We start from the raw sequence: 11,395 nt of genomic DNA, 5'->3' as shown, positions 1-11,395 counted from the left end.
TGGCAAATAACTACGACTTATTTTTCGTTATCAAATAACTGCTGAAGGTGTAGTAAAACCAAAAACCAGGATACTTAATTGTTTTGTTGCTTTCCATAGAGAATAGGCGCCAACGCTCTAGGTTATAGAGATACAGCTGAAGTTGGGAGTTGCGTTCTTTTTGTAAAAATTCTGTGACGACCAAAACACGGAATTCCGGAAAAGTTTTTCAAAGATGCATTCATAGAGAAAAGCAGTTAGAAAAAATGTTGACTAAAAAATTCCTGATTAATTACCAATCGCATGCGATTCATATGCTATTGAGTAGTTTTGACATTCTACATGGATTTGAATGGAAGTCAGTGAAAGAGGCTGCTATGATACTTATTACGCTGTCTGCGTTTAAATTCCATTTTTTTTTTTTTCAAATTGCAGTGAAATCCGATGATTACATAAAAATATGAAGCTACTCTTCCACATAAGTACAAAAATCAACGTAGAAACTAGGCCAAACGGCAGGTTATTGACTTGGCGCTGGCAACTGCCAAAGGATGTGTGGCACGTACCTCATGAAACGTCCTGTACATATATACATACACAATTGCACGTACTTGAATGCTCATTGCAATTTTGTCTGTTATCTAATGTAAATATTTAATTTTCACTACCAAAACGTGCAACTAATTTGGAAATAAAATTTTTCTTTTATTTTCATGCGGCTGCCGGCTGCCAAAAGTGTCGTTGTGAATTGTGTAATTTCTGTAGCAACGCCCACTCGGAGCACCCAGAAGTTGCACGATAAATTGTATTTATTTACCTCCTAATACTGCATTTGCGAGTTGGTCGATTGCGGTGAATAGCTTAATACTGGCACACCTTCTTTTTTTCATAGACCTGCTCCGCTCCTATTATTTTCAACGAGGCGCGAGCGGCTTTTGTTTTGCTTTTACCATTTTACTGCATGCGTATGTATTTTGCTAGAGTAACATTAAAGTATTTTACGACATTCAATTCTTTCTGCATTTATTCACGCATCGACCAAAAAAAAAAATAAGTCGCCACTGAAGCACCCTTTGTTCTTTGCCGTACTGTGTCCTTTCTTGCAGCCGATTTCTTTTGTTTTGTTGCTGTGGGTCGCTGCAGTCCCTTAAGTCTTTAGTATAGACTATGCAGCGCGCATTTATTCACACAACCCAATACTATGTAGGTACACCTATGTAGTTGTGCAGCAATTACTTGCAACATAAAAAGCGCGCGTGCCACAAACACACCCTTTCTTGCAGTAAATCTGATAGCAGTGCCAGGGTGGTGGGGTGCATCTAGCCATAACAAAACAATGCGGCGCACGGTTGCGACTAAAGATTAGCGCCAGCATAGCAGGATTTTTGTTTTGTTTTGTTTTTGCTTTGCGTGACTTGCAGTAAATTAGCGAAAATATATGTATGTACATTCAAAGATGCATACATACATACATAAGTGTGTATTTACGCAACAAAACAATAGCTAACAAATTGAAGCAATTCATTTCGTACCCATGAATTTTGAAAGTATTTTTATTTGGCTGAAAGCAGAATCTTCTAAAGTGTGAGAAATATTAAATTTAGGACTTTATGCCCATTTTATTGAGGATACACATTTTTAGTTGCCTTCCGCTGAGCGTACTAATTTTATATTAATTACCCTGTCCAGGTTATAAGTTATTAATAAGCAACTTTAAAATAGCTTCCCACCTTACAATCGATGTTCCCTTAAGTTTGTTAGACAGGACTTCACCGTTTCCCCACGAAAATTCTCTAATTACACTGTAAAATAATATTACAAAATTCCTTCTTCTTCTCTGAGTATTCTAGTAAAAAAAAAAATATATATATATAGAGAAAACGTTAAATACTGAACTGCTCTATACATTTATACAGTATGGTAGTTATTTCTTTGAAACTTTCTTCAGAAGCATTCTGTGTCAATGTTAATATTAACGAACGATATTAAGTGTTTATAACATATGTTAAATCATTAGCCATAAGTAACTAGTTATCAGTGGTTTTTTATTACTCAAAAGTCATTTGATCTTAATCACAAGTTCTAGGTTAGGTTAAGTTAGGTTAGAGAGACGTAGAGCACGGAGCACACCTAGGCTCGAAAAGCCCGTTGTGATGCCACTGGCCGAAGCCATTTGTTTCTTTCCCTCTCTTAGTAATTGAACGACAGAGTGCGTCCAGGACGCTCGCTGATTTCAATTCGGCTAAACAATCCAGAAAGTACTTGTTGAAGAGTTGGTTGTGCGTGTTGGGCAGGGAGGCACAATAGAGATAGTGTTCGATGGTCTCCTCCTTCTCCTCGTCCCTGGAGCCGCGACAAAAATCGTTGGTGTGGTATCGTAACGTTTTACCGTGTGTGCCCATCAGGAGCGGTCCAGCTGAGCAAGAGCTATGGATCGCTTTGCATCAATATTTGACCACATTTGTCTGGTAGTATGGCAGATGGTTTCCACAGCCTACCTGGTGTTTACGTCTTCGATGAGTTCAGCCTTTTGTCTGCGTTTGCAGGAGGTTAGAGGTACGCAGAATTTACTTCAGATATTTCCGTCCCCTCCTTGCCAGCTCGTTAGCTAGGCATTTGCCAGGAATGTCCCTATGTCCAGAGACCCATACAACAGTCAAGGAGTATTTTGATGCCAGCAGGTTGAGAGTCTTCCTGCATTCTGTAGTCCGAATCTGAGATCTGCCCACGGTTGGATCGTATTTAACCTGGCCGCACTGCAGCCGGCCCGAAATTTGCCGTAGAAATCCACAGGGGGGCGCTCTAATATTATTTCCAGACATTTGGTGGGTGTAGTGGGCAGTGCTCCCGTGACGAGCATGGCAGCCGCCCTCTACACTCGTTCTACCTTAGCTCTGGACAAGGTCTTGTTTAGTGCAGGCCACTATACGGAGACCTGTAGAAAAGGATGGGTCTTATCCCAGCTGTGTACATCCAGTGTACATATATGTGATTTTATTTCCCATTTTTGCCTATAGCGTTCTAACAGGCATACGGGGCGGCATTGGCCTTCCTGGAGCGGTCTTCAACGTTTCGCTTTCAATCCAGTTTCTCGCCGAGAATAACTCCAAGGTATTTGACCTCGGCTGAGAGAGTAAGTTCCACCCCATTTAAGGTGGGAGGTTTAAATAAAAGAGTTGTGTACTTTCTTGTGAAAAGTACCATTTTTCTACAGAAATTGCTTCAGTATGACCACCCCAGCCTCCCTAGAGCGAGCTCGTCGGCCCGCCACTAGACACGGCAAGAGAGTTTATACCTCGAACACACACCAAGATTTTTTTCTATTGGATTTCAAAATTAGAACATAAAAGATGGCAGAATAGTCACATATGGTTCCAAAGCTTATAAAATAGTTTTAATTAAAAATGCAGACACAGGGTATGGAAATAAGCCCTTGGTTTTTAGATTTTAAGACACGAGCCAGTTACTGTTACATTATTCAAAAAAGAGGAACCCCAAAATTTAAAACGTTTACCGTTTAACGTTTTCATTCCTGGTAACGATTTTACAAACAAATCCGCACTGCACAATCTGAAAACAGCAACCTAGAACAAAAGCAATTATATAGGCATATGTGGCACCCAGAAAAAGTTATAGTTACAATATGGGTATTCATGGAAACGCGTAAATGCCTCGTAACCGCATAAACCCCGAAAAATAACCAATTTTCCATACAAAATTAAGTAAGTTAACGAGGTTTACATAGTTACTAGGCATTTACGCGTTTAGATGAATTGCCCTAATATTTGGTTATACTTTTCTTTTCTAAAAAAAATGTCACCTTCTAATATGGCAACATTATTTCGAGAAAAGAAAACGCTATTAGTTAACAAATCATGCGTTGAGAGAAATATTTTTAGCTGCCTTTTTTCTGGGCGTATGTACGTATGTACATATGTATTATAATTTTAAAAGCAGGGTAATCGAGAAGCGGCCTATCACAATCTATATCTGTATATCGAAGGATTGTGCTTCTAAAAAATTCTCACAGTGTAATAAAAATAAATTCACTCCAAGGGATTGCTGTAGTTGGTGAATCCAGTCAGCAAGTTAGCTACGAGTACAACAAGCCACAGACAACTCAAGGGTGAGTGCGTTGCTGCGTTGCTGACAAAACAATCAATTTTTCCAACACTCACTCTACAAGACTTCACCAACTTTGTCTACATACAAGAGCAGCAGATATCCCATAAAGATGTTGACGCTACTGTATGTCTACGCGCTCCACTTTTGCCTTCAAGCCATTGATTTTTGTTGTTATTGTTTGTCCATCTACGTAAAATTTTCGATTGCGTTGCAAAATAAAATGAATATCCACCCTTAAAAGTGGGAGATTTACATGTACCAAGGTGTGTAAGAGTGAAGCCATCAACAGAAACGCAACACCAAAATAAACAACAAACCAACAAAAAAGTCAAACTCAGTCCAGGTTGATGACAAAATACATACATATGAGTGCTCCTTATGAAAGCAACAACAATAAAGTATGTATATCCATAACATAGCGACATTGCGCTGCAGTTGCGGTATGCAAACAGAATGGCCACTTAGGCGGCTGTTGCAGAAACGGCGCACAAATGTATGTAAACAAATATGTACATACATATATAATGCATAATCCTGAATATTTGAGTACTGACTTTGAAAAAAAAAAAATCTGCAAAAAATGGGCTCAAAAAAAAAAGAAGGTGGTCTCGAAAAACGCAAGAAAATACGACGTAAACAAAACATATTGCAAGCGAAGTGTTTGCAAACATACATACATGTGTATGTATATTTGTTGTGTATGTATGAGTTTATGAACGCTAAACACGAGCAAACAAATCAATGTGAGTTTTTATTGCAACAAAGTAAAAAAAAGGAAATCTCTTGCGCCGTATTGTAGGCTACTTCCTACTTTTGCGAAATTCACCAAACTCAGCAGAAGTCAGGACCCTATAGGAATATTCATACGTACAAATTGAAGCAGTGACGCGATAGTGAATCCAAAATCTTCTCGTATTCTTTTTCCAGATTTACCTATGTATGTGACCTAAGAACGAGTTTTGTTTTTGAATTTGAATTGTTTGTGTTTGTAATTGATTATATTTTTCCAAGCTAGATGAGGAAAACATATAATGTCACAAAAGATGTTAGAATAAATAAATATATAATAGCATAGCAGACAAAGGCCCCTCATTAAAGAACATATAACCCTGATAGTTTGCTCAAATGAACCACTGTCATTTTTGTGGCAAAGCGTCGTTTTTCGTACTGTCAAAAATCAAATTTTTGCCCCTGGTATTTGATAAAGGTGGTCAAAGCCGTTGTCTGTGAGTGAAATATTGGAATCGGAAATGTGGAAAAGAGAGAAAAAAGTAAATAATTTTAAGATATCTTTAATAGTTCTTTTTTAGGCGAGCAAAGAAACATACTTCTGACATAACCATTTATCATATTTTTTTCTTAAAAAAGGGCCGTATTTGATCGTGGTGGGACTATCAAAAACGTATTAAATGAAGACTTGATTTAATTCCTAAATTCCATGTTGCTCTTTTTGAAGTTATTCTCGATGCACTCAATAAAGAGAGGAAACGAAAGGCTGTTTACAGTTTTGTTACTGCAAAGCCTGCTCCTTTTAACTTTTCAGCAGATCAATTAGGAAATTTAGACCTTTCGGGAGATCGGACTGGTCGTATTTTGTATCCATATTTCATATTCTTTGAAGCACCCTGTAAGCGTCAAAAAGCACATTGTAAGCATCGATTGCACGAGGTTTAAGCTATACTAAGCCAATTTCTTCCGAATTTACGCAGAGACCACGAGGCGCGGCTCATCTTGATACGTCACGAAGCGCGCTCTGTCCCCGAGAGTTCATTTTGAAGTTCCAGAAAAGTGGAGAGAACACATTAGGATGGACCTCTTATCAGGTGCCTTGCAACCTGATTATGGTCTTAAAAACTACACTGTAATTTACTCTGGACTCTGGAACTGTATTGTTGTAGGTTGCTTCAATATCTAGAAAGGCCAAAAGACAATAATCCTTTGGAGCTGAAAGACTTTTCGCTAAACTTGACCAGGCCATGAAGCAGTGTACTATCAGACGTAAGCGGCAGGTAGACACTGATGATACTTTTTAGGGATCTGAGCACAGAGGATGAGGCTGTTAATCTTAAGATCCTTCAATGTGCTTTGTAGGCTTTGCCAGCTTTGGGGATATAAAAGCCAAGATGCAAGTTGAAGACAAAATAGTGATTTAATTTCGTAGATAAATATGTATGTATAGCAAGTTGGGTGCAAACTTTTTATTTTTGGCAAACATTTTTTACCAGATTATTGTTGTTGAAAATGCTTTTCCTGTTTTAAATCGAACCCTAACACTGTTGCATTAAGACATACTTATGTAAGCGATTTCAAATTAAAATTTAATAACTCAATAATTTTAGAATTTCCCACTGGGACACTTCAAAATTAACCATTCTGTGTGTATATGTATGCGTTAGCTCGGATGTGTTGGAGAGCGAATTCGCCGCATATTTCACATAAAACTCTCACGTAAGCTCTCGCAAATTCCGCAGGGAAATAAGGCACAGTTTACAAAAATACCATTATTGTAATGCAGGGTTGTATGTAAGAGGCTAGTAAGACATAATCATATGTAGCATATCAAATGCTGCTTTATAACCACAATTCTCAGGAGCATATGAGCAATTGTTGTGAGTTAATGCGACTGACTTCCTTTTCCGTGTCGCAAGAAGCATACACACACTTGTATACACGTATTTATATACCATGCATATATGTATGTATTTCTTTAAGGAACTGTAGTTATATTCTATTAGTTTAAATTATAAATATGGTTGTAGTAAAAGTTAGGTTTATGAAATACGTGAGGTTTATGATGTACCCAATAGCGTTCAAGCTGTTTGGCCTTGTGGCAGGTTTCTTTAAGAGTTCGGATTTAAAAGACATGGAAGGAATAAGCAGATCGTATTCGAAAGGATTTTTTTACCTTCGAGCATTGCCAGCTTTCTTTCACGGTGTGTAGATTTTCTGCTTCTTCTTATTTGGCCCTAAAACCGCTTGTCGGAGACCAAGAAGCTTCTCAAATTGTCTGTCCCTCTACTCATCCTGAATGCAGACAGGTATTTCTGCACTTGGTCCTTCCATTGTGCTTTGCTTTTGTTTTGCACCCATGGGTGCGGAGTCGAAGGATCTTTTCACCGGAGCGTCGACATCCATGCGTACACCATACCCGTCGTCCACGGGAACAGCACCGTAGATCTTGCGTATTCTTCTAGTAGTTCTTTCGAAAGCACTCAAAACTTTCTCATCTTTGTCCGACATCGTTATATAGAAGAACAGGCATGATGAAAGAAGAAGATATAGAAGAACATGCTTGACGAGAGACTTGTAAAGCGTGAATTTCGCTCGTCGAGAGAGGGCTCTATTCTTCAATTGAATAACGAGGCCAAAGTATTACGTATTGGCAAGAGTTACTCTTCGCTTGATCTCCAGACTAACGGGAGAAATAAAAAGAATACTGCTTAAACAGTGCAAAGTTGTTTTAGAAGGCAGCATTACATGACACACCTCTATTTAGATAAAACAAAGGCCGAGCAGGCAATAAATTCTCTTCGCTTCGCTAGTATTTCCTGCTGAATTGAATATCACCAATCGACCAAGCAAAATGACTGTGAGATCGAGAAGTCTTCGAGGCTTTTGCTATTCAAGAAACATCTTCTAAATGGCAACCACACGACGCTATACTATTATTATGGTGCTCCAGTGTAAGAGTAAATCCTCTCAGCTGAAGCTGTCATGATGAGGACGAGGAGAAATAAATTTAAAAGTTCTTGTATCAGTATTAAAGTTTATACTTACAGCCATATATGTAAATTACTCGACTTGACATTTTCCCAATTAGTTTAAGGGTTCCGGCTAAAACAGAAATATCCGTGGTCAATTCTGCTCAAGACGTGGGCATACCTCCAACCTCCTGCACACAGATTAAAAACTGAACTCACAAGAAAGTAAATACCAGCTGGGTCATGAAACTCACTTGTCAGAAATTCAGACAAATTTGTCCAAAGGTTGACGTAAAGCGATCGAAAGCGCTCACTCGGCGTGTCCGCTCCTCTCAAATATTAATATTTGGGGTAATAACCGAACACTACCTTTCGAGTGCTATCTATGCCACCTGCCACTGTCCCGTCCTGGCTAGGAGCAGAAATTAATTCATCAAAAAGTATGTTTTAAATTGTTTAGATGACCTGAATTCAGGGAAAGTTTTTAATTTTCTGTGCTACAGAACGGTGGTGATCACACCGCGCGACACTAAAGTTTACACATAAAAAAATGAATATATATATATAGTAAGTACTTAGTTTTTCTCTCTGATGTCAGGATTTTTTTTAAGGACTTTGAATTTTAGAAAATATGATTATTTTAAAAAATTATTTTAAAAATTCGGTGCAATGTAGGATAACAATAAGGGTATCATATAAAAGAGAAAAATCTGTAGAATTATAACAGAATAAATTTTTTGGTGCATCACGACGAATGTGTATGGAAAATGTCCTTTACAAATTTTGTCCATAAGTATCTTTGAAAATTTGCAATACTTAAAAAAAAAAATATATTGTTTTAAGACTATTATACGAACGTCCTCATCATCAAATTTCGCCCGGCATACTTTATTAAATCAACCAACACCAACATACTTTATTAACTTAAAAAGATAAAATTCATTAAAAGCGCATTTCAGTACTTATTCGTCCGTGTAAACAAAAAACTTTACTGTTTTATTTCTGAAAACACACAAGGCTGAAATTACGAGCGCTATTAAGGTGTATTGAGGGATACGATCCATGCGGAAACATATGGCTACATAGGCTTTTGGATGACCTGCTGTGAACAACTATTGTGGAACTTCCTGGATTTTATTCGCTCGACAAGCAACTCTGCTTGATTTCAAACACTGCAAAATTTGAATAGCAATGGTGTGTCCTCACGCGCCTCTGAAGACCCTAGACGTCATAGTGAAAAATTTTTTAAGGCTTGGAAAGTCGATGTCTGATTCAGGGCCTAGTTTTCGAAGATTTCAAAGGAAAAATTAGTAGCATTTTTATTTAATTTTGCATGAGCACTCCGGAACGCAGCTATATTCAAACGAGTTGTGAGTCCTGCCAGTTCGCTTAAAATTTGGTATAAATTTCAAGAACACTGGGCCAGTTATGTTGAAAAATATCAAGGCGGTAGGAAAGGAATGAAAAAAAAAAAATAGAAAATAACTCTTCTTGCTATACCAAAATATTCATGTAAGATTGTGCTATTGGAAATGGGAAATGCACTTCCGATGCAACGCAAATTGCAACAAAAGCAAGGCGTTAAAACTCAAAACATTATAAATACATACTCAAGACAAGAATACCTACAAATATATGTACCATATCTATACGGTGTAGCATAATGCCCTACTTTCCAGCGCAACATAAAACCAACAATAACAAAAGCAACGCAACAAGACACAAAAAAGGAACAAAACAAACGGCATAAAGAAGGAAGACACAAATCAACAATGAACAAAACAAAAACAATGAAATTTCCCCGCCATGAAAGCACAATGAACACGAAAAGGGACAACCTTATGTGTAGAGAGGAGCATTAGCAGCCAACTCACTCGAACATTTTCCAAGTGTGGAAAACTCTCACGCATACATTTGCAAGTGTGGAAAATGTGTTAGAAGGAAAATTTATAGAATGAAATGCCACACTCTTTGAGTAGATTAAAATTCATATACACTGCGCCGAAGCGTGCCAAACAGCAGCGTAGAACGTAAAGGTATCCTGCCTAGCTGGACCAGCGCGACACACAAAAAAGGCGCACCCACACACACCAGCATGCAAGTGCATTGATGGCGCGAGAGATGCTCTTTGGCGTACATTTCGAGTTTGTGGAAGCAAGAGCGTTTTGTGTCTAATAATGCGGAGTTGTATGCTGAGATCCCGAACTCAAAATGATGCTGAGTTTGAGGTAGTGGCTCACACGACACACACATCCGTCTTAGTTACATACATACATAACTATGTGGTACATATTAGCAACGAGACGAAGTCAACACCATCTATGGCAGCAGCCGAGCTGGTATCAACCAACAGCTATGCTCGCATTCAGTTGTAGTTGGATAGGATAACGTCGCAGACGAATGTGATTGCCATTTACGGATTGTGAAAGTAGGTGAAGAAGCAAAGGGGAAAGAATTGAAAATTTTCCTTTGAAAAGTGCAAAGTCAATTTTTTTGTGTGTATTTATTGTGTGAAAAAAGTAAATTCTGCTAGCAAAATTAAATGAAATTTACTCTAAAGTGATTGCTTTGTTAAAGATTTATGGACTTTTAAGGAATAATTGTGTATTTAGTACAAGATAGCTGAGAAGAAGAAAAGTATTTTGCGCAAATAGAAAATGAAAAAATTATAGAACTACATTTGAAGTTAAAGAAAAAAGGCGTGTAAAACAAAAATTACATGCGAGCAAAATAAAGAAAGCGTCTTTTTTTTACATAAAACTTGTATTTTTTGGGCAAAAACTGCAAATATTAAAAAAAAAATGCTTGCAAAGAGCTGCGCTTCAAATGCCATAAAATTATTTGTGTACAACAGTGCGAAAAAATCTTTTTTTTTCTTCAATAAAAATTTGTGTATATCTAATGGCATACATTTTCTAGTTAAAAATTACACACATAAAAACAGTAGTTACAACGAAAATCTCATTCAACTATTCCTGCTGCATAGAATATGCATACATATAAGTACATTTGTACTTCAGTTCTGCTAATTATATGGGAAAACTCACTTGAGACCTGCATACATACATACAAGCACAAAAACAAATACTTTTCACACATTGAGGCATACACACACACGCACACACCTACATTTACAATATGTACCTACTCGTAAAAAATTCTCTCCTGTGAAGCATCAACTAACTGTTAAAGATGCTATCATCTCTGGAGACGAGCAACTCGCCAGCGAGCATGAATACGAAAGCAGAAGACAAAAAAAAACAAAAAAAAAACCAACAAAAAATCCAAACAAATTGCTCTCAATCATACACACGAACATGCAATACATTCGACTACTAAGCCTTATTAAACAACTGCCCTCCCTCCCCATCTCTCTTGAATGCCAAGTGGCACTATTAAGTTTCGTTCAGCAGCAGCAATGTATTTTAATCAGCTTTTTAAGCTGTCTTAGGTTACATATTTTTAGGCGTTTAACATAGCTGAGCTTTAGGCGTTCATATTGTACACTCGCTTGTTCATTACGAGTGGCTCACTTTTGTTTTTACGAGCATTACAATTATGCGAGGCTCCTCGAGTACATACATACATAT

General features: G+C 37.7%; 1 protein-coding gene across 3 annotated transcripts in view; it reads left to right on the top strand.

The window, feature by feature from the left end:
- Positions 1–10,137: 10,137 nt before the first annotated feature.
- LOC108371328 (uncharacterized) overlaps positions 10,138–11,395 on the top strand; it is a 35,814-nt gene continuing 34,556 nt past the window's right edge. For 2 of the 3 annotated variants that reach the window (XM_017626874.1, XM_017626876.1), the window contains exon 1: positions 10,138–10,233. The gene's annotated coding sequence lies outside the window, so the exon portion shown is untranslated. Of the gene's footprint in view, positions 10,238–11,395 lie in introns of all 3 variants that reach the window. The other variant, XM_017626875.1, reaches the window with a different exon arrangement.

Source organism: Rhagoletis zephyria, unplaced genomic scaffold, assembly GCF_001687245.7.
Source record: "Rhagoletis zephyria isolate East Lansing unplaced genomic scaffold, Rhagoletis_zephyria_1.1 Rzeph_scaffold_04889, whole genome shotgun sequence".
NCBI classification, from domain to species: Eukaryota; Metazoa; Arthropoda; class Insecta; order Diptera; family Tephritidae; genus Rhagoletis; species Rhagoletis zephyria.
Note: the sequence above shows the minus strand (reverse complement) of the source record. Positions and strands in the feature narration are given on the sequence as shown.